General features: G+C 40.7%; 1 protein-coding gene across 2 annotated transcripts in view; it reads left to right on the forward strand.

Moving 5' to 3' along the window:
* The first annotated feature begins 958 nt into the window (after positions 1-958).
* The window catches only part of SGMS2 (sphingomyelin synthase 2), an 81811-nt gene continuing 60300 nt past the window's right edge, over positions 959-22469 (forward strand). Inside the window, exon 1 of one of the 2 annotated variants that reach the window (XM_081151226.1) lies at positions 959-1035. The gene's annotated coding sequence lies outside the window, so the exon portion shown is untranslated. Of the gene's footprint in view, positions 1036-1217; positions 1466-22469 lie in introns of those variants that run through there. The other variant, XM_081151227.1, reaches the window with a different exon arrangement.

Raw genomic sequence — 22469 nt, forward strand, 5'->3', positions numbered from 1 at the left:
TTGTGTTTCATTACATAGACAAATTATTGTTTACCCACATTATTTCTGCAGTAGGCACCCAGAGATGACTCTGGATTATTTTTGTTGATTATATGAAATCACCCATAAACCAGTGTAAATCCTAAACATAATTACCCTGTCCGCAGGTAGAAATAAACATAAAACGTTTCTGTCAATTAAATTCAGTAACGACTTGGTTAAATTCTCTCTGATTCATCCTCCCTAGAATTTCTGAGGCTGCCACCCTTTACTTTGAAAACTGCCCAGCAGGTGCACGAGTAGCAACACCAGGAAATGTAGAGCCTTGCCCATTTTCACGAAGGCAATACCCCTTCTAAAAACGTGATTGCTGAGCTCACCAAATAATCCACACATGACTGCCTTGTGCCCCCAAAGCTGTGCAGAAGCGCAACGTTCAGCTGAGCAAAGAAAGACTTTCGCTGTTTATTTTGGTTACGGTTTCTTATCCTTAAGCAGAAGTGAATCAATTAACAGGACAAATGACACGGTGGTTAGTCACTGGAGGGAAAGTATTATTAGCCTCATTAATTTGGAGATCCCTTCCAGCTCGCACCTAGAGTTGCGGCGGTACCAACTGATGACTAACCGGGACCGGCGACACTGCGGACACCCGCCTCTCAGACTCAGGCCACGGCAACACCCTTTGAGTAACCGCGGGTGCCCCCAAGCCCACTCACTTCAACCTCAGGGAGCAGTTCCTGAATTCGCCGAGGTGCGGGGGCGGGGGATCCCCGCCGAGCCCCACCCTTGAAAGTTACCGCGAGCGACACCTAAACAAACAACTTTCGCGGCTGGATCTCCGGCGCGGGTCGGGGAGGTCCGCGCGGGCGCTCAGGCTCCGCGCGGAGCCAATCGGCTCCCGCAGCCAAGCCCCTCCTTCCCGGCACCTTGAATGGCTGGCCGAGGGGAGGGTCGGCCGAGGTTTGCTTCTTAAGAAGTCGCACTGGTTTGTCGAGCTCCGCTCAGCGCCTGGAAAGCCACAGCTGCGCGAGCGGGCGCTGTCCCCAGCCGGCGGTGAGTCACTGTTTGGAGACGGAGGGGGCGGGCGAGGGTGTGAGAGAATGAATGATGTCAGGGGCGCGCGGGGCGAGGCGAGGCGAGGCGAGGCGGCGGGCGGGGGCAGCTGCCGCCCGGCCGCGGTAAACAGCGAGCGCCGCGCCGCGGCCCGAGGAGGGCGGGGATTCCCCGCCCTCGGCGCGCGCGGAGCCGCCCGAGCCCGGCTGCTGCTGCTGCTGCTGCTGCGGCGCCGCCGACCGCGGCCTCGGGGGCGGTGGCCGTGGGAGGGACCCGGAGAGCTGCTCCCCTCGCGGCGCCGCGGCGCCAGAGGGCGAGACCCGCGCCAAAGTTTCTAGCGGCTTCGGTGCGGGGGCGGCTGCGGCAGCGGCGGCGGGCTCCGCGCGCTGGCGGACCCTCGCGGGGACCCGGTGCCTTCGGCCGGGAGCAGGTGAGCAGCGCCCGGAGCGCCGGGAGCGGCCGGGCAGCGGCGGGGGGAGGATGGGCTGCGGGGCCGCGCGCCCTGCGAAGCGCGGGAGGGGGAAGGTGGACGGCCGCCCGGGACGCGGCTCCAGGTCGGCCCCGCGCCCTCCATCCCGCCGCTTCCCTCCTCCATTCTGCCTGACGGAGGGCGGATGTGTGGCTTGAGTCTCTTCGCTTTGGGCGTTCAACTCATTCATTTGCAACCATTTCGGGTCGCTCGGTCCCGGCGTGGAAAGGCCAGTTTCAGCCGTAGGTGGTCCAGAGCCGCTCGGGGGGTCCGGGCGGAATGCAGGTGGGGAAGGAGGGACAGGCTCCTTTTCTTGGGGAGAGGCACTTGCTGATGATGCGTGAACAGCGAGAAGCCAGCTCCGGGCAGCCCGCATGGAAACCTCTCCGCTCGGCGGTCGGCTTAAGGAAAGACTTGGTTTCTCAGCGCCCATAGGGGGACGGAACTGTCTATCTTTCTGAGATACGGATAATTGTTAGTCACCCGCGGCTATGTCTTGAAACAACTCAAGTGTCAAGTCCCGTCATCTTTTATCAGTCTTTGTCATTATTCTGTTTCATTTTGCCCGCTCTGATACGACCTGAAAATCATTTTGACGTGTATTTTAAATTTTCCAGGAGATCTGTTTAGTGCCCCTAGGTTAGGTGTGAATTTTGAATTTAAACTTAGCTGTTCAAACGCTTGGTTCACCCTTCCGCCCATCCGTTAAGGGTGTGTTCTCAGTTACATCAAACGCTCTGATTTAGTACCATGGGATTATAACGACTTCAGAGGCTATGAGGATTCTAGTGCAAAAGAGCTATAATGTCTGGCACGAAGCTGACCCCAACAAATTGTAACTGTTCATATGTAAATAATAGGGTGTTCCAGCTGGTTCAGGTAACAACTAATGAATTTCCTGGAATTTTTCTACTTAACAAAGCTGGTGGAGTGAGGTGTTGCATGTGAAATCCTTTGGGCAAGTTCCCCGGAATGAGAAGTGATGTCTTCATTCCGAGCGTGTAAACCAGGAAGACAAACATTTCGGCGTGTGTACCTGAGCGGTGTTTGGTTCCCACCTCATGTGGAGGGAGCTGCCCTTCAGTGTTTAAACAGAGTGAGAGCAGTGGCTGAAAGGGACAACCTAGAATTAGGAGGAAGACTGCATGTATGGAAACTTTATGACTTTAGTCTTAACTTTTTCTTTTAAAATAGGCTGTGCAAAATTTCCTTTTTCTAGCCATTCTCCTGATTTGATGATAGTCTTACTTCACAGTAGTCTTCTGGTTGAAGTGTTTTTTCCTGAGTTAATATTTAATTTGGTTTCTTTAGTTTCATTTTTAAGTAAAGCTGGTTGACGTATGAACATATGAACCTGGAGGGAAACACCTGGAAACCTTTGCAGTGTTATCGCCTGTCCTCAGTTTGTCTTCTCCCAGAATCTCATAAAAGCCCTAGGAAATGTTCAGAAAAAGCCTAAGCATTTGCTCAAGTGTTATTGAATACATTTGTTCTTCCCATATCTAGAACAACTTTTAGGGTTAAAGGTCATGGGTGTTTTTCCACAGCACCCTTGTAGAGAGATCTTGAGTAGTGGCATCCAGAAGACCTGAGGCTATCTGGGTGGTAACTTAGTTTGCTGAGTTACTTAAACTGTCTGAGAGTCTTGTGGGACTTTAAAAAATATATAGGGAAAGAGTGGAAATAATCTTGCATCCATTTAAAATAAATAATGGAATACAAGTGAGAACTTTTTAAGAAGTGATACTTTGAAGTATGATGCTTTCATTTTTTAAGGAACAGTTACTAAGAATTCTAGACAGTTTCAGACTAAAAGTAGTCTACCTTTATCCAGTTCTCATATGGAGGGATTGAAGCCTCTATCCTAAACTACTACTATCAGACATTTATCCAATTAATTCAGTTGGTGAACATTTAGTGAGCAACTACTATTCCAGCCACTATGCTAGGTACTATTGATGCTAAGATGTAGGAGACCTTGAATGCTTACACTCCACTAGAGACAACCCTTAGGCTTTGATTTTGGAAAAGGAAAGAAAGTGTCAAAAAGGAGGAGAAGGATGGGGAGTTGGGAGAAATTAGAAGTGCTTATGCTATCTTAGGCTTTCTGTCACTGATAATACAAGTTCTAGTGGGGCATTCTAGTGGGTCTTTTTTAAAAAATTTATCTTTATTGTTGAAAGTATTACAGATATCACCTTCCCGCCCCCCAGTGACCCCTTCTACACCCCCCCTCCCCTGCACCAGGCTTTCACCACACTGTTGTCTGTGTCCCTGGGTTATATATATGCATATAAATTCTTTGGCTACTCTCTCCCCACCCCCGCCTTCCTCTCAGATTCATCAGTCTGTTCTGTGCTTCTTTGTCACTGAACCTGTTTTGTTCATCAGTTTATTATGTTCTTTAGATTCCACATCTAAGCGAGATCATGTGATGTTTGTCTTTCTCTGCCTGGCTTATTTCACTTAGCATAATATTCCCCAGGTCCATCCATGCTGTCCCAAAGGGTATAAGATCCTTCTTCTTTACAGCTGCCTAGTATTCCATTGTGTAAATGTCCCATGGCTTTTTTATCCACTCATCTACTTATGGGCTGTTTCCAGATCTTAGCTATTGTAAATTGTGCTGCTATGAACACAGGGGTATAAATATTCTTTCTGATTAGTGTTTCAGGATTCTTAAGATATATTCCTAGAAGTGGGATCACTGGGTCAAAAGGCAGTTCCATTTTTAATTTTTTGAGGAAACTCCATACTGTTTTCTGTGGTGGCTGCACCAGTCTGCATTCCCAGCAGCAGTGTACCAGGGCTCCCCTTTCTCTACATTCTTCCCAGCACTTGTCTTTGATTTGTTGATGGTGGCCATTCTGACAGGTGTGAAGTGATACCTCATTGTGGTTTTAATTTGCATCTCTCTGATCATTAGCGGCATTGAGCATTTTTTTATATGTCTCTTGGCCATCTGTATGTTCTCTCTGGAAAAGTGTCTGTTCAGGTCCTTTGCCCATTTTTTAAGTAGATTGTTTGTCTCCCTCTTGCTGAGTTGTATGAATTGTTTGTATACTTTGGAAATTAGCCCCTTATCAGATGTATCCTCGGAAAATAAGTAGTTTGATACTTATAGAAGTTTAAAAGTACAAGTTAAATCAGCTGCTACCCAGAAAATCACTTACCACTATATCCTCAAACTATTTTTTACCCAATGAACATACAACACAGAGCTAGCATGTATTGACCTTACAATTAGCCAGGCAATGGGCCAGCTTCTTTACACAGAATCTCCTGTAATCCTCACTCTAGCCCTATGAGCTAGGTATTATGATTAGCTCCTTTTTATTGAGGAAAAAACTGACTTAGAGAAATTAAGTAACTTTCCTAAAGTTACACAGCTAGAAAGTTATTCTCTACAAAACTAGTTCATTCTTTGCATACTATTTTGTAACTTACTTTTTTTTCCACCCAAATGTGGACATTATTTTTATCACTAAAATACTCATACAGCATCATTTATAGTTTTGTATTATATGTCTGCATCTCGACTTAACCAGTCTCCTATTGCTAGACTATCAATTTGTTATCAGTTTTCACTATTTTATTTAAAAAGTTTTTCATTGATTTTTAGAGAGAAGGAAGGGGAGAGAGAGAGGGAAACAGAAAAACATCGATTTGTTGTTCCACTTATTTATGCATTAATTGGTTGATTCTTATAGTGCCCTGATGGGATCAACAGACAACCTTTACTCATCAGAACAATGCTGTAACCAACTGAGCTCCCTGGCCAGGGCAGTTTTCATTATTTTAAGCAACTGTGATTAAATATCCTTTTCACTATATGTCTGGGCACATCCATGATTATTTTAGTCATTTTGCATTTTAAAAACTGATTTATAATGTTTAATTTAGCTGCCCTTAAATCATATTCAGAATTAGAAAACTTTCTCTTTAAAATTTAAGAGTTTTAATTTCTATGTACCTTCAGTGTTTCTCATAAGATTTCAGCAATAGGATCAGCATTCTCTGTGGGGCTGCACAATAGGTCAGTAGCTCATTACACAAGGGATTTATCTGATGAAAATGGAACACACAGGCTTCCTTAAAGAACTATTTGTGTTTGTATTATTGTTATTAGCCCTATGGAACAGTGCTAATCGTTCCAAGCAGCTCTCTAAAAGAAATTCTTCTTCAAGACAAGTTAAATTTTTCAGATACTGCATTTAGCAGATTTATCACTAGGTTTAAAATAAGCTCCATCACTTTTAAGTAGGTCATCTTTAAAAAACACACAACCTTACACATTTGTTGTTTGATCTCTTGGAAAGTATATCATTAGTAGGACATTTTGGGTTGATTTAATCAAAGTGCAAGATATTTCCATTAACTAATTTTCATTTTAGGTATAAAGCATATCTTCATTTAAATATTCTCAAGTTCTACTATAATGTCATTCCCTCTTTGCTAGTGTGAGTCAAAATTTTAATGTTGCTTTGAGTTTATTTTTCCATTTCCAGTGCTAGTTACTTTATCCTGATGGTTTTGATAAAGGATGCTGGAATATGGGTGGTGTTCAGTTCAGCCTCTTCATATAGAAACCCAGATCAGTTCAGTTTATTAATTTCTAATAATGATGTATAATTCAAAGCAGAATTTAGAGAAACCATTAATAGAATTAATGTGTTAATAGGATAATCAGTTATTTGCTGTTTGGTTTTTCCCTATTGCCAAACACTAATTTGATGATTTGCTTACAATTCAAAATTCAACCTTACAATATTATGTCTTAGTTTGATAGTGTTGTTTAAAACTTTCAAACCAAACTTGTGCACATTCTTAATTGTGTGTTTTTTTAAGATGCATTAGCTGGATTGAGTGTCTTGTATGTGTATATTTTCTTTCAATATACCCCTTTGTACTGTTTTTAAAAATGAAATCAAATCACATAGTAAGATTGTTAAAGTGGAGGGAATGAAAGGAGATGAAAGGTAAGAAATTCAAGGCACAAGAGGCAGAAAAGACAGCCAACTACTAAAAAACATCAAGTTGGGTGAAATTCTAAAGGTAAAACTCTATGGAAGGGCCCTTCAGGTATGTTCTGTTCTACTTCTGCCTGGTAGTGCCTGTGCTGAGGCTTATGTGTAGTGATGCATTTTAACTGTGGAAAGAGAGATGCCCAGATATCAGGGCCAGCCTCAGACAAAATTAAGCAGGAGGTGAAATACCCACCTTAAGCATCTTCAACTCTAAGTTTACCCAACATACTTGCCCACACCAAGAAAGTGCTCCATGATTGAATAAAGGCAAATGACTGTCCAATTGAAACTGTGAAACCAGAGGCATCGCATTTATGGAAAATTGGGGAATAAGCATCTACCCCTGCAGTTTAATCACCTCTTTTCATTAAGATGATTAGAAATGCAAAATACATGATAAGAATTAAACTTTTAAAAAACTTTTCCACAAATTGGAAGGGAATGAAGGGAGGGGTGGCCTGGGGGTGGGAAAAGAACTGCAGGAAGAAAGATGGGACAATGCCAAAGGCAGATTCTGTGTCCCTCGAGAGGTGAGAGTCCTATCAAGGCCTGCTGGGAACTGGCTTCTGTTGGTACCAGGGCCATGTTGTATGATCCTCGAGGACCTGGCAGGTGTAAAAATATGTTAGGGTGTCTCTCGCCTGCTCTGCCAATGACAGTCATTCTGGGAAGCCACCTCTTAACATTCACCCCACTTAGATGGCTTAAGGATACTTTTCCTTATCTGGGAGCTACTTTAATTAAGTAGTCTGATCTAACACCTAGAGAAAATGGGAAGGAATGAGTTTTTTTATTTAGGGGTAAGGGAGAGGGTCAAAGTGTAAGTGGTTTTGGGTCATGGACTGCTTAACTAATTGGAGTGCCATGGAGGAATACCTTTAGATAGCACCCCATCTCCAAAGAGTTGTGGAGACCTTTCAGAAAATGACCAGCAGCAGTAGTTGGAAGTAAAGGTAAGTAAAGGTAAGCCTTTGTGACAGGGGCCAAAGAGAGAGAGGCTGAACACTCAGATTGGTTCTCCAAGCTTCCTCATACACAGAGCAGGAGGTAGTGAAGTAATACAGTGATGGTTAAACAATGGTAGGTCCTCTGAGATTGGAGCTAGTGAAGATCAGATGAAATGCTCTCTTCATCTTCAGACAGGCCTGCAAAATCGAAGTTGTGTTATGTCCACCGTGGAGGTAGGAACACTGTAGAAAGGTTAATGTACTCAAGGCTGCAGAGCTGGTAGGAGGTGGAGCAGAGATTTGAAGCCAGAGCCGGCGAATTCTAATGCCCAAGACCCCTCCTGGCTCTCCATCATATCCACTGGGTTCCGAGATATGGCAGGTTTGTTGGGATATATTTTTGACATGCTATTGTATGTCTACCCCCCCCCCCCCCATCTCCTGGAATGTTTCTCTGGTGTGCTGCCTTAAGGTCATACATAAATTAATACCACAAAGGTGAATACCTGCTGGCCTGCTTACGCCAGCAAGGACTTGATCCCAACACTACCACCACTCACCACTAGGTGACCTTGAGCAACTTTCCCAGATGAATCTGTTCCCTGGCTGTAACATGGAGATAAAATAGTATTTACTTCATAAGGTGACGGTATGAATTATATGACTTTCTGTGGGTAAAACATTGAGAGTAATGCCTGATTCATAGTAAATACTAAGTGGCTCAGCTATTGTTATTTTTTTGCATATAAGCTGCACCTCTAACTTTGGAAACAAAGGGTTCAATCCTATTTCCTCAAATGAGATTGTTATTTCTCGTTAAGGTGGCTTATTTATTTTCTGATTAGAATATCTCTTTGTCACTTCTTGCCTTATACTGGTAGGGTCTGGATCCTAACCCTCATCCCCCCCTCCTCCTCTCCTTTGAGGCTAAAAGAAAAACATTGAAGTCGATTGTACACTGCCATTGAATTCAAGAACTTTCACAAGAAGTTTATAGGATCACTGTGAATGCTGAAAGCTACAATCGCAGTGTGCCAGGCCTCTCAGCAGATGCTGGTTAGTATAGGACAAATGCTACTATCCTTGCAGAGCTCAGCCTTCTGGGAAGTATTGTACCATGAACGCCACTGTCCCAGAAAATGCCGGGGCCGTTAAGAATCACAGACCCTACTGTCCTCCCCAGTGCTCTGCGTCTTTCTTTAGGAGGCCCTGAGATGGTTTATTTAACACAGCTGCTACTGTTGTCTGAAATTTGCATTTGTTCAGCGAGTTGCTTACCATCCAGTTATTACTACCCCAGGAGTTGCTACCGAACTTTGATAGCAACGAAGGGAGTTGCTTTTGTTAAATTACATGTGTGTGTGTATAATATCATACCCTCTCTGATAGTTAGTACTGGGAAGTACATTCCCTTGGACTATAACTTGACTGGCAAGTTATGAGCAGCAAGCAGGAACATTTAAAATTTTACTTAACAAATACTTACAGCACTCACTGTGTGCCAGGATTTGTTTTGAACACATAGAACTGTTAGTCATATACTCCTCAAAAATCACTGTGAAGCAGATATTATACCCATTTTAGGGTCCCTATTTGAAACAGAGAGGTTAAGTCACTTGTCTAAGGTTACACACCAGAATTAGGTTCTAAAGCAGACCATTTGGCTGTAGAGTCTAACTATTGCACTGTTGATTGTAGAATCTAGCATGTATCTCGTAGTTTGGGGTCCCATTTGCGTTCTTAAATTTGTAGCTTTATCAAAGGGAATATCACACCTGTTCAAACTACTTATGATTGTCAAGCTTCTTATGCCGTCAACTCCTTATGCTTTACCATGTGGAGGATTACAACTAGGTCATATATTTTGTTCTTGTTATTGAAAGATATTGATGCTAATTTTTCAATATGGTATTGTCAAACATTTCTCTAAAAGCTTCTGAGTGCTCTATCGGGCATGGTGGTGGTCTGGGAAAGGAGCGATATATTCTCCCATTCCACTGTTCAGCACTCTTAACTCAGCAAGAACTACAAATTACACCTACTATTCTCGTGGCATTTATTTTTTCTTAGTTTTAGGGCTTTCACCTATTGTAAATTAAAGTAGTTAAATATCCTTATTTGAGGAGAGTAGCTTGTACATGTGAGGTTTATTTGGCTGTCTTCTAATTACTATTGAAGACAAAAGGCTGGTCGGCAGAATAATGGTCCCCCAAAGATGGTCAAATATTAATCTCCAGAATATAGCAAGGGGGGGATTAAGGTTGCAGATGGAATTAAGGTTGCTAATCAGATGATGTTAAGATACGGAGATTACTCTGGATTTTCTGGGTGGATCCAGTGTAATCACAGGGTCCTTATAAACGGAAAAGGTAAGCAGAAGATTCAGAACCAAAGGCCTGGCATCATTAGAAAATCTCAAACAGCCATTGCTAGCTTTGAAGATGGAAGGGGGCCATGAGCCAGAGAATGCACACAGTCTCTAGAAGCTGGAAAAAGTGAGGAACATTCTCCTCTGGATTCCAGAAGGAAATGCATCCCTGGTGACATTTTGCTTTAGCCCAGGGAGATTTCTGATTTCCAGAACTGTAAAAAATAAATTTGTTTTGTTTTAAGCCACCAAATTTGTAGTAAGTTGATACAACAGTAACAGAAAACTGATACAGAGAGTTACCAGAACAGTCTATGTTTTGATTTGTTCCAGCCCTGGGAAAGGCCTACCTAATCTCATGATTTATTGTTATGGACATATCAGGTATAGCAAGTGTTTACATTTTGATGGCTATTTTAGTTTACATGTAAAATTAACCTCTTTGAGGCAGGGAGAGTTAACTTTGGATAATTCAGTACATTTTTGTAACTAGCAAATATTTAAAATGACAGTACCAGCGTTTCAGTAAAAAACAGTCTTATTGATTCCAGAACAAGTGGAGGCATGTCAGGCCTTTTTCATTTGAGTTGCCTAACAGAAATGTGGTTATGCATCCCACATAGTGGTGACCATAACCTTGCATTTGTTTGGGGTAAGATGATAGCCTAAATGTGTTGGTGGTGATGGTGGTGGAGATAATCACTTATTTTTTTAAAATTTATTCATTGATTTTAGAGAGAGAGGAAGAGATGGAGGGAGGGAGTGGGGAGAGAGAGAGAACCATCGATTTGTTTTTCTACTGATTTATGCATTCATTGGTTGACTCTCAGATGTGCCCACAACTTGGCATATCAGGACAACACTCTAACTGAGCTACCCAGGGTTCCCTTTAAATTTTTAAAATCTTTTATTTGCTCTGCTTACCTACTAACATTGTTATGAATTCTCTGAAAGCAAGGGCACATCTATACAAGGGTTTCCCAAATTGTAATGAATTAAACAAATAAAAGGTGTTATCACTTACTGGATCATCTGCAGTAAGTACCTAGAGGGCTATAGGCTCCCAAAGTAGACAATATCTTGGAACAGAAGTATCAATTACTGAAATTAAAATTGTAAGAATTATCATCCTGGATGGAGTTAGGTGTTTTTTCCCTTAAGAAATCCTCCAATAACAATTTTACATTGTGATTTGGAGACAGTTTCCTTCAGTTGAGGGTCTCCCGTTGGTACTATGTAGAAAGAGCACCAGAGTGGGAAATTAAATCTTGGGAATCTTTCTGTCTTGGGAAATGAGATAAGGGATAATGTAATTTTTATAACTTTAAGGACATATTTTAGAAAATTAGCTGGATGGAGTAAATATATAGATATGTATATATATTTACGTGTGTGTGTGTGTGTGTATATATATATGAGTTTCTAGAGGGGAGCAGACTGTCTTGTATAGAAGTATAAAAGTATTAGAAACTCTTAAAATCATAAGTTATTTTCATGTTTGCATATACCCTTTTTATTATTTGTATTGAATTTATTGGGATTATATTGGTTAACAAAATTATATAAGTTTCAGGTGTACAATTCTACAACACATCATCTGTACATTGTATTGTGTGTTCACCACCTCAAGTCATGCCTCTTTTCATCACCATTTATCCCCCCTTTACCCTCTCTTGCCTCCGTTAAATATACCCTTTTTAGATCTGAAATCACTTTGTAAGTTTAGGGGGATATATATGTGTGTGTGTGTGTGTAATCAATTTCCTCTTATAAATGTGAAGGTGTAGAAAAAACTCAAATGATGTGAGTGAAGGAAAGTTCTGACCTGTGCTCTAAAATGCTTTTGCAGGAGAGTTTTCTAACTCCTTACTTCTCTTGTCTAGAAAGTTCTTAAGACATGGCTCTGTGAGTTTAATGCCCTACATGACTGATTCATTTGCTTGCATTTTATGCTCATCAAGCAATTATTGGTTAATAGCTTGCTTTTCCCTGCCAATATCTCCATAGTAAAATGAGGATGTCATGGCTATGTACATGATCAAATAAGTAACTTCCCTTATTAATCATCTCCCAGCCATCACTGATAATAGATCCCTGTTTTCTGTTGCATCTTTGTTAGTACACATCAGAGCTCCAGAGCTTCTCTCTCCTGGGTGAACTGATAAAATAGTTTCTGAGCATGCAAACACCAGACCTTGGACCAGTTGCTGACCTTCTCCCAGGATGTAACCGTCCTCTGAGAATTCGTAGCAGTGGATTTCATACCAAAAAAATTCCCCCAGCCACTGGACAAGCCACTGTTCTTACAAAGTTCTCAATATAGGTTGCCTCGGGTATCATAAATGTATTGACACTCTCAAATACCTGCTCTGCACAGATGGCTGAAACAGAGTCCAAGCCCTCCTTAATTCCTTCTGAAATTGATTAATGCATTCAGCACAGTTTTTTGAGCACTTGCTTTGTGCCAAACGTTAATTTTTGATTCTAGGGATTGGGTGAACAGTGATCAAGGTTTCTACCCTAATGGAGATTAAGTTTATGTGTTGAGAGAGGAAAAGGGGTTAGAAAGGGAGGTTGAGCAGATGGTGAGTAAAACCAGTAAGCAAACAAGGTAAGTGCAGATTTGGAGTTCCGTAAAGGAAGCTTGGCGGCACAGTGGAGGTGGGGAGACTGCAGTAGCACCGTCAGGGAAGGTGTGTTGGAAGAGGTCAGACCTGCACTCAGATGTGAAGGATAAGCAGAGCCAGCAGAGGGAATAGCATGTGCATCTATCCGGACAGGGAAAGCGCTCGGTTCCGCAAAGAAAGGGAGGGAGGCCAGTCTGGCTGCAGTGTCTGGGCAGGAGAGAGTGGTGAGGGAGGAGGTGGCGAGGCAGGCAGGACCAGGTTGGGTAGGGCTTGCAGACTGGGTAAGGAGTGTGAGTCTCATTCCAGATGCAATGAGAAGGCACTGTGACGTGATCCAAGGAGGAGAGGGACACGATCTGAGTTCTATCTGTAACATCTATCTAGCTCGGCCGCTGCTGGGCAGAGTGGAGTAGAAAGGGACAAGAGGAGAAACGGAGATCAGTTGTGAAGCTCTTGGCAGCATTCTGCAGGAGAAGTGGTGTGGCCTGGCAGAGAGGGCTGGTATGGGAGGTGGAGAGCAGTGGATGGACAGGAGAGGCCTGGAGACTGAGTCCCAAGACTTACTGACATAGGTTTGGATGCGTCACATGAGAGAAGAGTAGGAATCAAGCAGGACTCCTAGTGTTTGGTAGAGGGCGGGGTTGTAGGGAATAGAGCTCTGCTCTGGCCACTGGTTAGTTTGGGTTGCCTATTAGTCACCTTAAAGGAGGTAGATGTCAAATGGCCAGCGGCGATTGAGAGACCTACATTCAGGGACAAGATCAGGGCCAGAGTTGTGCTAGCATAGAGGTGGTACGTAAGGTTATGGGAAATCTCGAATCATCTAGGGAGATTTTGTAGGCAGAGCAGAGAGATTGAGATCAGACCCCGAGGAATAACAGTTAATAGATCAAGTGGGAGACCATGGAGTAACCATGAGGTAGGAGGAAGACCAGAAGAGCTGTGTTCCAGATGCCAGCAGAAGCGCGTGTTTCAAGCAGGGTGGTGTAATCAGCTCTGTTGTAAGTTCTTGAGTTGAGTAAGATGAGAATACAGCGTTCGTTGGGTTTTGCAATGTGGAGGATTCTTTTAGGTGGTGATCTGGACAAGCAGTATTTAGAGGACTGATTGAAAGCACAAATGAATTGACCTCCAGCATCCCCTGTAGGGAGCTGTCCTCACTCTCTCCCTTCTCTACTTCACCCACCTGGGTAGGTGTTCCCTCTTTGTTCCAGAATACTTAGGTCTTTCTCTGTTACTGGACTACCATATTGGGATGTGATTTTTCCGTTGAAATTACATTCCTTCTAGACTGAGCTTCTTGAGAGCAAGATCTATACTTTTTTTGGTATTTCCTAGCGTGATGCAGACACTCAGTGTGTGTTTCCAAATTAATGAGTGGAGTGTTCTCAAATACTACTTTTTGGTTTGCATTATTTATACCTGTGTTGTGTCAGGCAGAGGCCAATGAAGAGTGGTTTTCCTGATTCTTGCTCTGCTGCCCTCTGCCTTCTTTAGTCTGGGCTGAGGATATCTTTGGCCCAGGATTGTGTCCTTTCCCTCCTCCCCTTTCCTGCTCTTCCCCCCTCCCCCCTCCACCTCACCAGTTGCCACTGGTTAATGTGGAAGACTCTAGTCTTGGCTCTAGTCTTAGCTCTACTCCTGTCTTTTTAGACCCTGTACCTTCTTGGGAGACACATGTGAAAACCTAAGGAAATCACTTATGTGCTTCTGAAACCTCATCTTGTCCCACCTCTGCGTTCTTTTGGTGAAGCCACTGCAGTTACTTCATACGTTTCACTGTTTTCGCAACTTTATTTGCCCCATTGCATACTTAAATATCTTAAAAGGCCTCATAGCAACTGACCTTAGCAACCTCAGAAGGGTTCTTTTTAGCAAGTTCTCCTTTCCCCCCCTTGGTAGTTAGTTTCCTACCAAGACCGTGTGGAAGTGTTTTCTTCTTCTACCCTAATATCACTTTGCTTTCCACTTTGTTATTCTCCTGTTGCAACACCCCAATTATACCAGTTGCTGTGGAGATACTGTGTCTTGCTAATAATGGAGGTTATTCCTTTAGGTGGAAGAATAGAAGCCAGAGGAAGATGTTAATCTTGTTTTTGTGCAAATGTTTCCTAGTAACAAAAATACCTAAGTGATACTAGAGGCTGTGGTGCAGAAATGTCTATATGGGGTTGGCTTATGTTTTTAGAAAGGATTGCTTTTCTTCATTAAAGAAACTATTAACTTAAGCTTATGGTCCTATGAGAGATTAATTCCGTATTTTAATGGTTTACTATTTATTTTTTTATATCCTTCATTTCATAGGATGTTGCCTCATGGGGGCAAAATGTTTGGTGGACTTCATTTTTTAAAATTCATTTCTTAAAACCTTAAAAAAAACTTTACTAAAGGAGACACATTTTAATATTGTTCAGCTGATATTTATTTCCTGAAATCCTGCATTTTTTCATGGACTTTATTTTAATTAAGGTGATTATGTGTCTTGATTTGCCCATCTGTTGTTCTGGTATAATTATTAGTAAGGCTCTCTTTCACTCTCAAAACTGACCTGGTTAGGATGTTAAACTGTATGGTCACCCTAATTAAAGATCACCTTTAGGCCCTGGCTGGGTAGATCAGTTGGTTAGAGCATTGTCCGGATAAGCGAAGGTTGCATGTTTGATCCCTGGTCAGGGCACATACAAGAATCAACCAATGAATGCATAAATAAGTGGAACAACAAATCGATGTTTCTCTCCTCCTCCCACTTTCTTTAAACTCTCTCTAATACGAATTAAAATTTTTAGAAAAAGATCTAACTTGTTTTTTTAAAAAGACCACATTTACTAGAATACTGAGGGAATAAAGTATTTTTTGTATTAATCAACATAACTTTTATATATAGATATATGGATATAAGTAAATTATATATATACATGCATACATATACACACATATGTATATATTTTTTTCTTTTTCTCTTTCCAGCTAAAATTATAGTTTAGAACTTGCCAAATGTCTTGATACTGTAGAAAGATATATATATATCTTCTTGTTGTAAGCAAGTCAGAAGAGTTGTCTTCCTGGTCTCCTCATGTTATATTTTCACTAAGATACATTTCACTATGATGCCTGACCTGACTCCTCCTAAATGGGCAGAAGCTATTTTCCGGGCGGCAGTAAGGTGCAAATGGTGGCTCTTCTGGTTTGAAATAACTTCCTGTATCTCTAGTTTGATTTCCCTGTGCTCAGTGTACTTGCTCACCTCTCATTCATGTTAGATTTCCCCCTGCATGTGGAAGGGGTGTATATCCAAGAGTGTTCCATGGCCTCATCTCTCTGTTAGCAGCTAAGTTATTGATGCACCTGAAAATAGGAACAACAGCCACTGAAATGAGAAAGAGAAGGTCATTTAAATTCTTGGACATCTTGAAGAGTAAAAAATGCCATTTTGATATTCAGTCATGCATGTAAAAAATATGCACGTTCCTTCCCCAACCCATTCCCTTTAATATCAAGTTTATTATTGTAAAAACTTTAAAAATCATACTAAAATGTTTATCGTTGATCAAAGATTTTGGAGAAAATTCTGGTAGGTTATGCTCTGGGACCATTTGAAGTGGTTTAAAATGAAAGTAAGAATTAGTTAATTGGCCCTGCTGGCGTTGCTCAGCGATTGAGCATCAGCCTATGATCCAGGAGATCCCTGTTCGATTCCTGGTCAGGGCACATGCCTGGGCTGTGGGCTCGATCCCCAGTAGAGGGTGTGCAGGAGGCAGCCGGTCAATGACTCTGTCATCATTGATATTTCTCTCTCTCTCTCTCTCTCTCTCTCTCTCTCTCTCTCTCTCCCTCTCTCTCTCTCTTCCTGACTCTGAAACCAAGATATATATATATAAAGAGTTAGTGAATTGCTAGTATTGCAGACCACCTCTTGGGGTTAATCTCTAGAAAAGGGTCCTAGCACACCCATCAGCATGCCAGGAGAATAAACATGGGCGAAGAGGAAGGGCTTGGCAAGAACCAGCAAGCACCTGTTTTGTGCCAGGCTGGGTGTACTCTTGTAAACAAACAGACATGGTCCTTCCCTTCATGGATCCCAGCACCTCGTGTGGGAGACATGCCATTAAAACAAGGAAACAAGCACATGACTGCAACCTGTGAGAGTAGATCAGATCTGAGAGAGAAAAAGAGGGGAGGCCTATGTTAGACAGTGGTCAGGAAAGGACCCCTTTGAAGAAAGAACATTAAACTTGAGAAGTGAAGGATGAGAAGTTGTAGTTGGGAATCCAAGTAAAAAACCCATGCTGTTGGTGGTGTGTCAGGGTGAGACTAGGTTAAGTAATTTGTTCAGGGTAATTTAGCCAATTAGTAACAAATAAAGCTCACTGTGGATTTCTCTGTCAGTGTTTCTCAACCTTTTTTTTTTCTCTTTGTTGTCTTCTTAGACAGGGTTTCCTAACCAACCCTCCTGTGAAATGTTAATGCCCTTTGGAGGACCACATACCATTTTCTTTTTCACCTTTAGAGCACCAGTTTTTGCCATTGAGAATGGACACTTTATCAGTTATTGTCTGTGGGGCTCATTTTTGGTATAGTCAGAAATAGACTCTTACTGGGTTTAATCTAGTGTTCTTGGATCTTCAACTGGATTTTAAGTTCCTTGAGGCTTAGACTGTCTCTAGTAGGAACAACAGAAATAATTGTGATAGTAGGCACCACTTACATGACACTTTTTTTTTAATCTTCATGAGGTTGGAAGGGTATAATCAAATGTTGGAAATAGAGTATGAAAAGTCCTTAAATAGTCTAGTTATTCTAATTTTATATTTAGATGAATAAACTAAGATTACTGGAAAGTTGGGATTAATCAGTCTCTTTAATCCAATTTGGTGCCATTTCCAGGACACTCGGAAAGGACCAGATCCAGGAAGACGCAATCATCAGGAGGAAGAATTTAAGGGATTATTGGATGTCTTGAAAGATGTGGATATACAAAGTCGAAATCTTAGGAAGTTTAATTTTCAGACTCTTCCCATACTTTCCTGAAGCATGATTATAGTTCTGACAAGGGATAAAAAGGAAAAATCTGATTAATAATTGCCTCTGTGTTTCAAAAGCAACACATTTGTCTGCAAAGATAACTTTAGGAACCAAGAAGAAAAGTAAACTAAAGATATAAAATACTAGTAACTTTTAAGAGAAGGAGAGTAAGAGGGTGATATAACTGTTCTTTATCACTGAGATTCTTCTGTCATTAAGGTGGAGATCATACATGTCTAATGTACATGGGTTTATTAAGGATAATTCATGTTAATATATTTTAGGTTGGGAGGAAAGCAGGAATATAATCGAAAAGCTATATTCTGGATCTCTTTCTATGTATCTGTCTCTGTATGTTAATATGTGTGGGAGAGAGAAATTTAGATGAAGCTAGTTCTGGTTATTTGGCAAACAGTGGTGGAAACAACTAAAGTGTGTCTATCTTAATGAACTGTCGTTTAATTTTCATTGTTTGCCTCAATGAATTTTAGAGGTAGGTTCAGTCTATCAAACAGACTTACAAATTTTGCAGTGATTGCTTCCTTTTATTGTTTCTTCATCGACCACTAATCACATATACTGTAGACCTTAATTTTTTTTCAAGATTCTTTATCCAGCAGTGTAATGTAAGCCCCACATTCCCCCCTCTTTTAATCTTTTTTGTCTTGTTTTCCTTCTTAACAATCAGTTGCCTTTAGTAGGTGAGCATGGAGCAGGAAAATTATGAAACAGCAGGCAGAAGGATGAAATTTATAAAAGTCCTTTCTAAATGGTTTAATAGAAAAGACAAAATAAAGGTGATATATGGTGTCAGCACTCCCTACGAGTCCCTAAATTTTATTTCTGTTCTTTTTTTTATTTTAGAGAAGGAGGAAAGGGGAGAGAGAGAGACATTGCCTCCTGTACATGCCCCAACCAGGGATTGAACTTGCAACCTAGGTATGTGCCCTAGCCTGTGACCTTTTGGTGCATGGGATGACACTCCAGCCAACTGAGCCACACCGACCAGGGCTCATTTCTGTTCTTTTTTTTTTTTTTCCTGCCCCATTGGCACAAGTATTTGAGCATCTCCTCTACTCTGCCATCATCATTAAGGAAAATGAGGCTGGATTTTTTTGTTTTAAATTATGTACCTTACTTCTAAAATGCTATTTGTAAAACAGCCTTAGGGTTGCATACATACTTATTTTTTATAAAAGTAATCAGCCATTTTTGAATTTTAAGACTCCTTTGATCCTTTCCAACATGAAACTGAAAAAGAAGGAAATAATGACAAATTGCTTTTTTTAAAATTACTTGTCCTCAAAAACATTTTTATTTGTTTAAATGATACTGGATTATTTTCTAAAGAGAATTTGGGTTGACTCTTTAACATAACCAGAATTTAATAAATATGGCTGTCTGATGAGCCAGCTGTGTTGTTAACTATTTGTTTATAAACCGCAAGTGTTACTAATAGTTTCTAAATATTATGTCTGAACATGGAAGTTGTGGAAGTGGTGTAGTGTCAGCTGTGAATTGCCATGGACACAGTTGTCAATGAGAAGTAGAATAAAGCTTGACTTCAAGGAGAAATTGGAGGTGGAGCTCTGAGGTCCAGAGTTCTTGGTCGACATTGTTTAAGGCTGCTTTCACAGGAAAAGGCTTGAAGATCCCATACCCTTTGGGTATGGACTGAAGAGTAGAATTATTGTGCAGTGGAGTGCTACTTTACACAAGGTGTCCAGGGTGATCAGCCAGGTTCCATTTGGAATTATGAACTGTAGATGTAATTCACACAAGACTTAAGGCGGCTGTTTGAAATTGAGATCTTGTCATTTAAAATCACAGTATAAAACTTACATGGAATTTTGCAAATGGCAGAAAAATATCTTTTGGGACCTGGCCATTGTTTCTGTAGTCAGATTTCTGTCTTATTGGCAGATATTTTTCATGTTAGCTTCTGCATCTTAGCTGATAGCAAGGCTCTTGGTAACAGGGTTCCTTGAGGCACACTGCTTGGGAACCCATCACTTAAGAGGCTATTTGAAAGTGGGTCTTTGGCTATAAGAATATTCTTAAGGGATGTCATAAAGATGTCATTTTGGAAGCAAAGCAGGTCTTAGGTGTAGTTTCATTAGGGAATAATTTTGCAAATGGCACATTACAGATTTGTGCTGAGTCCCCTCCCTGTATGGCTTATGTTGCATGCTAAATAAAGCCTTTAATTTCAGCAGGCATAAGATGTGCCCTGCCATCTGGAATACAGAACATCACCGTCATGTATGCTGGAATGAATTTGTACATAGAATATGAAAACCTGTGGGGGCAATGATGGGATTACAGATCTAAACGTGTTACAGCACAAATAGGAGTGCTGCCTTCACCACAGATGTTGCATTAACATGAAGCAGTGTTTAGAATGTCCTCTACATTTAGAAGCCTTAAGTACTTTTGAATTATAAGGTGAATTTAGATGAGTGGTTGTGCTTGAGCAAATTTTCATTGTTCTGAAAGGACATACTGAGTACTGTTCTGCTATTAATGTTCGAGTGTTTTACAGCTTAAATCACAATATTTGGAGTATTTCAGATTTTTATTTTTGAAAAAATTATTGCAGTCTTCAATATGAATGCATTGATAGGTAATTATGAGAAGTACTTTTTTGTAAATTAATAGGCCTTATTTTTTGGAGCAGTTTTAGGTTTACAGAAAAATTGAGCAGAAAGTATAGAGAGGTTTTATATGTTATTGGCTGTATCATTTTGCATTTCTACCAGCAATGAATAAGATTTCCTCACCAACATTTGGTGCTGTCAGTGTTCCAGGTTTTGGCCATTCTAATAGGTGTACTGGCATCTCATTGTTTTAATTTGCTGCATTTTCTTGTGACATATGATGTGAAGTGTGTTTTCATGAGCTTATTTGCCATCTGTTTATCTTCTTTGGTAAGGTCTGTTCAGGTCTTTATCTCATTTAATTTATTTATTTATTATTTTAATCCTCACTCAAGGATATGTTTTCTATTGATTTTAGAAAGAGAGGAAGGGAGATGGAGAGAGAAAGAAACATCGATGTGAGAGAGAAACATCTGTCGGCTGCCTCCCGTGCATGCCCCAACCCTGCATCCTGGGTATGTTCCCTGACCAGGAATTGAACCCACAACCCTTTGGTGCATGACACTCCAATCAATTGAGCCACACTGGCTAGGGCCCATTTTTTTATTGGGTGTTTGTTTTTGTATTGTTGAGGTTTAAGAGTTCTTTGTATATTTTGGATCATAGTCCTTCATTAGATGTGTCTTTTGCAAATATTTTCTCCTAGTCTGTTTTTTCTCTTATTCTCTCAACACTGCCTTTCACAAAGCACAGGTTAATTTTAGTGAAGTCCAGCATATCAATTATTTCTTTCATGGATCATACTTTTGGTGTTATATCTAAAAGTCACCTCCATACCCAAGATCAGTTAGTTTTATCCTATGTTATGTTCTAGGAGTTTTATAGTTTTTCTTTTTACATTTAGGCCTATGATCCATTTTGAGTTAATTTTTGTGAAGGGTGTAAGGTCTGTGTCTAGATTGATTTATTTTCTGCATGTGGATGACCAGTTGTTCCAGTGCCACCTACTGAGAAGACTATCGCTTTGCTCCAAAGTATTTCCTTTGCTCCATTGTCAAAGATCAGTTGACTTTATTTAAGGGGGTCTATTTATGAGCTCTCTGTTTTGTTCCATTGACTTGTTTGTCTGTTTTTTCACAAATACTAGACTGTCTCAATTACTGTAGCTTTAGAGTAAGTCTTAAAGCCAGTTGGTGTCAGCGTTCTGACTTTGTTCTTCAAAATCGAGTTGACTATTCTAGGTCTTTTGCCTCTTCCTGTAAACTTTAGAATCATTTTGTCAATATTCACAAAATGACTTGCTGGGATTTTGTTAAGGGAGGATTGCATTGACCCTGTAGTTCAAGTTGAGAAGAACTGACATCTTGACAATATTGAGTCTTCCTATTCATGAACATGGGGTATCTCTCCATGTTCTTTTAGATATTTTTTATCAGAGTTTTATAGTTTTCCTCATATAGGTCTTATACATATTTTGTTAGATTTATACCAAAGTGTTTCATTTTGGGGGGACTGCTAATGTAAATAGTTTGTTTTATTTTATTTATTTATTTATTTTTTAAAATATATCTTTATTGATTTCAGAGAGAGGAAAGGAGAGGGAGAGAGAGAGAGAGAGAGAGAAACATCAATGATGAGAGAGTCATTGATCGAGCCCACAACCCGGGCATGTGTACTGACCGGGAATCGAACCCCGATCCCCTGGATCCTAGATTGACGCTCAACTGCTGAGCCACGCCCTGCCGGGCTAAATAGTGTGTTTTAAATTTCAAATTCTACTTGCTCATTCCTGGTTTATTAAAAAGTGATTGACTTTTGTATATTTACCTTGTATCCTGCAACCTTACCATACTTGCTAATTAGTTCCAAGAGTCGTTTTGTGTGTGTCAGTTATTTCAGATTTCCTCTATAGATGATCATGTCATCTGTGAACAAAGACAGTTTTATTTCTTTCTTCCAATCTATATCTTTTATTTCCTTTTCTTATCCTATTAACTTGGATTTTCTTATCATATAACATCCTTGCCTTGTTCCTAATCTTAGTGGTAATACCAGCTTTGAGCTTCTCAAGGTTATGTATGATAATAGCTGTAGGTTTTTTGTAGATTTTTTTATCAAGTTGAGGAAGTCCCCCCACCCACAGCCTTTCTAGTTGACTTAAATTTTTATTATGAGTGGATGCTGGATTTTGTCAAATGCTTTTTCTGTATCTATTGATATGATCATGTGATTTTTCTTCCTTAGCCTGTTGATGTGATAGATTGCAATAATTGGTTTTCAAATGTTTAATTGCCCTTGCATATCTGGTATAAATCTAATTTAGTCATGGTGTATAATTCTTTTTATTCATTGTTGGATTCAGTTTTTTGATACTTTG

This window comes from Miniopterus schreibersii (assembly GCF_964146895.1).
Source record: "Miniopterus schreibersii genome assembly, chromosome: 1".
NCBI classification, from domain to species: domain Eukaryota; kingdom Metazoa; phylum Chordata; class Mammalia; order Chiroptera; family Miniopteridae; genus Miniopterus; species Miniopterus schreibersii.